The sequence below is a fragment of the Solanum stenotomum genome, chromosome 6, assembly GCF_019186545.1.
Source record: "Solanum stenotomum isolate F172 chromosome 6, ASM1918654v1, whole genome shotgun sequence".
Taxonomy (NCBI): Eukaryota; Viridiplantae; Streptophyta; class Magnoliopsida; order Solanales; family Solanaceae; genus Solanum; species Solanum stenotomum.
The window spans coordinates 46,956,388-46,963,578 of record NC_064287.1 but is presented as its reverse complement, the minus strand read 5'-3'; the positions used below and the strand labels follow the sequence as shown (position 1 = coordinate 46,963,578).

Sequence of the window (7,191 nt, the reverse complement as noted above, 5' to 3'; positions counted from 1 at the left end):
CTAAAAATTAAACATGAAAAATTAATATAAACTAATTAACTTAATTATAAACTAATTAACTAAAAAATATAACTATTACTAAACTAACATAATTAACAAAATGCTTAATTAAAAAAATTCTTTTAAGACAATTTTTGAATATTCATAAAAGGTACTAATTATATACATAATTATACAAAAACATATATATTATTTAAAAATTTTAAAAATGACAAAGTAATTTTAAAATAACTTGAAATTTTTAAAAAAATTTATAAAGCTAATTATTTCAAATCGTTTGAAATTAAAGAAGCTCGATGATTAATCTATATTGTGGAGGACCAAAATTGGGTATCAACAATATTCAAAGACCAAAAGTTTCTCCTCTTTCCTATAGTAAAAAGTTATAATAGGAAGCAAGTTCTTATGGTTCGATCAGCCTAAACTCATGGAAATTTTATTTAAATTAAATTGCAAACCATACATTTGTATATCCGCTCTCTTAATTAGACATTGATTCAAAGTCCACTAAGCTAAACATAATTGTACAAAATAATCTTGAAGGTGGGTGATCTTGAACTTTTGAACCTACAGGCTACATAGCCAAAACTTGCGCATGGATCAACTGAGGATCAAAATTTCAAAATCACCAATTTTCAAAAAAATTAGGTGTCTCCACAAAATATTTCAAAAATAATCAAATTATACGATTAAAATAATAATACACACTAACTAAATAGAAATCGAAAGCAACAATGCTAAGAAAAATCCAATAATCCAATGTGGGCTCAATGAACCAAAAGTGGAGTATCCACTAATATCATTCTCTTGACGGTGTGTGTAAACAGTACTTGACCCATTATAATTTGGGTTTGACCCGTATAACATTTGTACCCCTTCAATATCATCTCTTGATAACTCCACTTTCCTCGTTCCATCCTCAAGTGTTGGAAACATAATTACTTTTTTTTCGGACGAATGATCCAAACCCAATAAATGCCCGATTTCATGAACCGCAACTGATTCAAGATCCACCATCCCTTCTTTCAAATACTCGCCGTCAACCACCCAATTCTCCTCGCTGTCTAAGTGGAAAAACCCTGTTGGAGGTGCAAACGCGTGTGCCAAAATCTTCATGGGTCCATCAAACGGGTTACCATCACCATGGTCTCTGACAAAAAACCCGATCCGAATATCTGCCAATCAATAAGAATCCATCTCTTTGAAAGTTAACGGAGTTACTTTTGACCATTTATCAAACGCCCTCCTAAAAGCCACCTTAACAGAATCCGTCAACTGATTCTCCGGTAGAAATACATACGTTAATTTACTCTTACTCGAAGGCCAACATGGTTGGCCTTCATAAAACGAGAAATGAGCCACCGTATGATCCGTTGGAGTTTTGCCGGAGTTCATATGAGTAGTGCCATTTACTATATTTGGATTTCCGCATCTTGGCTTTACCATATGTTGAAGAGTGGGGATGTCGAATTCTCCGGTGATGTTAAGATTAAAGTTCAATTGATAAGCCTTGAGAGCTGAAAAAAGAAGTTGATCAAATTCATCTGTAAAATCATTGCTCAAAGAATTATCAATATACCCGAAATGTTGAAAATACTGTTTGATTTTAGCTAATCCTTTGATTTTTTGGCCAACGCGGCAACCCAAGTACTTGTTGAAATGGTTCCAGGTAGAATTACTAGGAATTAAAGAACGAGGAATTTTTGAAACGTTATTGTAAAAATGAGCAGAAACAGGGGCAGATGAAGCAACGATTATTAAAGCAACATTATTAACGAGGGAGAATAAAAAAATTCTCATTTCGAGTTTGCGAAATGAGTAGGAACTAATTTTGTTGATGTACTAGATTCGGAGATTTCGTTACATGTATCTATAAATTTTTATCTTTTTGTTGTTGTAGAAAACAAGAAATGCCGGCATGGATATGAGACAATAAGAAGGTGAAGGTCATCGTCAAGAAATTGTTTTTTTCTTAACATTTTGTAAAATTAGTTTGAATGGATTTCTAGAGTTCTTTTTTTTTCCTAAAAATAATAAATTTATTGTTTCTTATCTAAAGAAAAGCATAGCTAAAATATAAGAAAGTATGGCCAAATTTTTTTTTTTTTTAAAATTACTAAGTTGTATACTGTAAATTTAAAATCCATCAACAATATTGTTGTTAACTATAGATAGAACTACTGTGAGAAGTCTAACGCGCATTCCATCACTCGGATGTCAAACGAAATATGTTAAATTTTTGGATGCTTTCTCACTCTTGTACTACGTCTCACGCTTTCTGTTACTTGGGGAATGCCTGCGTTGGTGTTCATAATAGGCAAGTACCAATGGAGCTCCAAGCTAAGTCGATGGGCGCCTTCTTTTGTAGTTGTAGTTGATTCGAGGATCTCAAAGCATTTCAAGGCATTGCGCCAATACATGTAATCACTAGATTTATAACGCTTGCTGCGATTTGTTTTCTTGCCCTTCAACTCGTCCAATAGAACCTACAAAATTCGTAAGTGCAATGGAAAAAGGGAGAAAGAGATCAGTAAAGCTAGGAATATACTAATTAAGTGAAGGAATGAAAGTCATAACATTGCAAAATACCTGTATAAAGTTACAACTTTGAGCATCCGAATCCACTCTCACTAGCAAAGTCCGCAGATGAAAGTAACTAAACAATTTATCAATCAAAGATTAATATCTTGGTACGAGCGAAGAGAGTACTCCAAAATCATGTTCAATCAAAGATTAATATCTTGGTACGAGCGAAGAGAGTACTCCAAAATCATGTGCTTGATACAAAGTGGTCCAATGTTGTTACAAAGATTTTCGAACGAGATTTTACTTCCTTCATAGACAATGAAACGTGATATTCAGCACAAATTGTCAGGAAATTGAATAGATAACACCAAGATATAACGAGTAAACACCAAGATAATTTAGTACATATATACCTTTAATTCAGTTGTGTTAAAGGACAACGAGATATTTCCGCCCAAATTTCCAGCAAAAACTCTCAACTCAAGCAAGCTATTGGTTGTTCGAGCATTCTTCAATCCAATCTCAACTTCCATTAGCCTTGAACCAACTACAGGACACCAGCTTGGAACTTTTTCCATATCTATTAGCTTGAATAGACGTAAATTAGGAGTATCAATGATAGCTTCATCCAAGTCACGCATGTCACTTAAGGTCAAATTCTCAAGTTCATAACTCAGAAGATTGATCTTTTCCATATTTTTGAATAAACGAAGAGATAAAGATTTTACACACGGGAATTCCGAGGAAATGTCTTCAGGAAATCCATTGGGAATGTATTGACAATCTAATTCCATGATTTGTAGCTTAGTACAAGCGCGCAAATCAACTTCTACTGACAATGATGAATTAAACAAGTGAAACTCCGTCAGATTTTGAGCTTTTATTTCTATTTTTTCTAAATATCTATTATCATAATTCACATGAACCTTACTAAGTTGATCTTGATGAGGCACTGAAATTCGAAAAAGGTAGCAATAACATATCAAACTTAACTCAACAATCGAAGGACACTTACGAATAAGTTTGAAGAGAGTTAAAGGATTAATATGAACGCTATTAAAACAGATCTCTTTCATACTAGGAAACCAACTAAAATTGTTCTCATTAATAGTGCAACATTTTAAATGCAGAACGGTTAATAATCTCGATTCAAGTTTTTTGAACGAAAAATAAAAAATACCAGAATCTGGTATTAGTGTTGTCAGTAGCAAGTTTGACAACAGGGTGAAATTTAACGAAGTTTCTAGAAGATTTAGCACATGAATATCTGCTTGCACATTGTATTTGTACAAATTTACGATCGTCCAATGATTTTATCATCTAATGCCAATTTTTTGAAACAAAACAAGTTGTTGCTCTCTGTTTCAGATTTAGATCATTCGATAACTCGGAAAATATTCCTTTAGACGCCATAGATTTGTGATAAAATTTATGTTGAGCGCTTTGGCGTACATAAGGTTTTGTAAACTCTAACTCTGTTTACCTTATTCTAACTAGTATACTTACCCGCGTGATGCGCAGTCATTTTACTTAAAAATTGAATCATTAAATAGTTTTACACATTTAAAGATAACAATAAAAAATAAATATGATTTATGCAAAGTGTTTGTTGGTATTAGTTCTGGCAATTTAGGCCCACTTTTCACTGACCCGCCCAAATAGCCCAACAAATATGGGTTGAAAGAGTGATTTTAAATATGGGTAATATTTGGGCTTATACCCATTTTTACCCATTAAAATATGGGTATTTTATGGGTAAGTTACGGGTCATATATGGGTACTGTAAGTTTTTGTCACGCCCCGAGCCTACACCCTGGACGTGGCCGGCACTCGAAGACCATTGCTGGCCCCAAGCGAATCCTGGGCCTGGCTTTCTTAACTCAGCGGAAACCTAACTCAACAGAATAACTCCATGCAATGCAATAATACAAAACAACTTAGCTTATAAAATATGGCCATAAAGGCAATTCGAATCTCAAAGTAAGATATTTACATATAGACATAGATAAGAGACTCAAAACTAGCTGACTGACTGTCTGTCTATGAAGCCTCTAAAAATACTGAGATGGATGTTGGGATTGACCCCGCAACATCCTAATAAAACCAAAAACTAAGAACACAAATAATTGGGTCCTTCAGAATGCAAGGAGGCTCACCACTGACTTTGGAGTGCTCAGCTGGATCAACGGCGTGCTGGATGCTGATCCTAGATACCTGTGTCTACATCGTCATAAGATGCAGGCCAACAGGCATCAGTACATTGAATGTACGAGTATGCGAGCTGGAAAGATAAGCAACAAAGGCTAGAAAGAATTCTGGAAGAAACTGAATAACTTACCTGGCTCAACTCAACTCAACCTGACTGACTCATTTCAATATAATGCAATTTAAAACAAGTGAAATATAATGAAAAGCTATTTAAAACCTGCTATAAACTCTGTGTGTATACAAAGATACAATAAGCCTAAGATGTATATAGAAATACAAATGAACTGATGTATATAAAAATACAATAACTTATGTGTGTATACAAAGATACAATAACTTCTGTGTGTATACAAAGATACAATAACTTATGTGGGAGTTTCTCTAACCGACAACCATCACATAATAGCTATAGTGATGATACAGTGATCAACCTCACGCTGCCAGAGCATCCTATACCTGGCCAAAGGTATAGGACCTGAACTGCCTAATGGATCCACTAGTCTAATCTGAAAAGGGTTCATCTAAAAAGTATGAACCTTTTTTACCCATGATGGCTACATGGTTCTATGGGGGCTGTGGGTTCTTTGAACGCTCCCCCAATTCGGTGCTCGATACTACTACCAAAATGTACTGGCTCTTATGTTTTTAAAACATATGTCTTCCTGCTGATTTGAGATAATTAAACTTAGCTCAAAGGCTATCTTGGAAATCTCAGTTTCCTCTCTTGCTTCATTTAGAGAGCGATAGCTCTTTTCTGGAAAACTAGCCTGAAGGCCCTTTGGAAATCTCAGTTTCCAATCTTGTTTAAATGTGAAAACATTTCTTTAAAACTTCTTTGGGAATACATAGTTCCCTAATAACTTTTGAGAAATGAACTCAACTTCATACTCTTGACTTAACTTGAAACTCTATACTCTTTGCTTGACTTGAAACTTGATCCTTAAAATGAAGTTAAAACGTTCAATGAAGACTCTTGAAAACTTTGAAGACTTGCTTTGACTTACTTCTTAACTTCTAAGTTTGGCTCTAACTCACTTGACTTCTAACTTCACTTGACTTTGATCCTAACTTGCCTTGAATTGGATAATGGATTCAAGGTATATGATCACATGTTTATGGATGAGTTCTTGACGTTTAGACGTACTTTGGAGTGTTGAAAACAACTATAAAACATTGGTACATTACCGAGGAACATGTATGAAAAAGTGGGGAATGAATGGGAAAACTTGGCGTCCTTGGAGCTCTGAGAGGCGCGGGGTGCCAGACCACAAAGCTCAGAAGGGGCCTGCTGGCGCTCTGCTAGGCGCGCTGCCCCAAGGGTTGGACTTAAGAGTTCCTTTTGGGGCGCACTGGCAGGCGCGACGCGCCACCCCTTTCCCCGAAAACTCTACTTTTATTTCTCCTTTGTCCAACTCTAAACCACCCTACCTTCAAGGGTTTCAACTCCAAATACTAAGAATCATAAAATCCCTCAACATACAAGAGATTCAACTCAAAAACACAACCAAATCATGTACTAAACAAACAAGAACATCAACAACACAATCAACAACTTCAACAACACAACCAACAACTTCAACAGCTTCAACAACACAACCAATCTTTTCTTGGAAATAAAATGAGTTTTACGTGTGGGGAAAAGATCCAACCCAACACTATGAACTCACATACCTAAATAGGGATCATCCCCGACGATATCCACAACGATCTTGACGGACTCCTTGCTCCTTCTTTCTCTCTTCTCTCAAAAGCCCTAACTCTCACTCTTTTAAAAAGGGAAAACTGATTAAAAATCAGTCTTACACCTTAGTATATATACAAAAGAAAATGTTAGGGAAAAAACCAAAATACCCTTACAAAATCGGGTTAACTGCCCTGCCAACAACCCAATTTCCAAAGGGCATAACTCCCTCATACGAACTCGGAATCGGGCAAACTCAGCGGCGTTGAAAATACCATTCCATGAACTTTGCAAACATAACTGGAAATACACCCAACTCATCCTTAGCTAGGAGTTATAACTGTTCAAATTTGGCTAAAAACTCACTTTTTCCCATACTTAACCAAATTTTCCAGATGTTTAATTCCTTCCAAAAATGACTATTTCCAATTCTAAGCCTCTTCATAGTTATTTTAAATTGTCGGATGTTACGATATCTCCCCCTTGTGAACATTCGGTGTAACATCAATTCAAACACCCAACAAGCAATCATGCAAACAACAACAACAACAACATGCTCACTATAATTCAAAAAGCACTAAGAAGGAAATTAATACCTTGATTTGCATTTCCTCTGGATTCAAAGAGATGTGGATATCTCTTCTTCATGTCCTCTTCGGCTTCCCAAATAGCTTTCTTAACAAATTGGTTCCTCCAAAGGACCTTGACTGAGGCTACTCTTTCGTTCTCAACCTACGAACTTGGCGATCTAAAATCTGAACAGGAATCTCCTCATA

At 35.5% G+C, this 7,191-nt stretch overlaps 1 pseudogene; it reads right to left on the bottom strand.

Annotated features, from left to right (window-relative positions):
• Positions 1 to 711: 711 nt before the first annotated feature.
• On the bottom strand, positions 712 to 1,800 carry LOC125867851 (metalloendoproteinase 3-MMP-like; annotated as a pseudogene).
• Between the last annotated feature and the right edge of the window lie 5,391 nt (positions 1,801 to 7,191).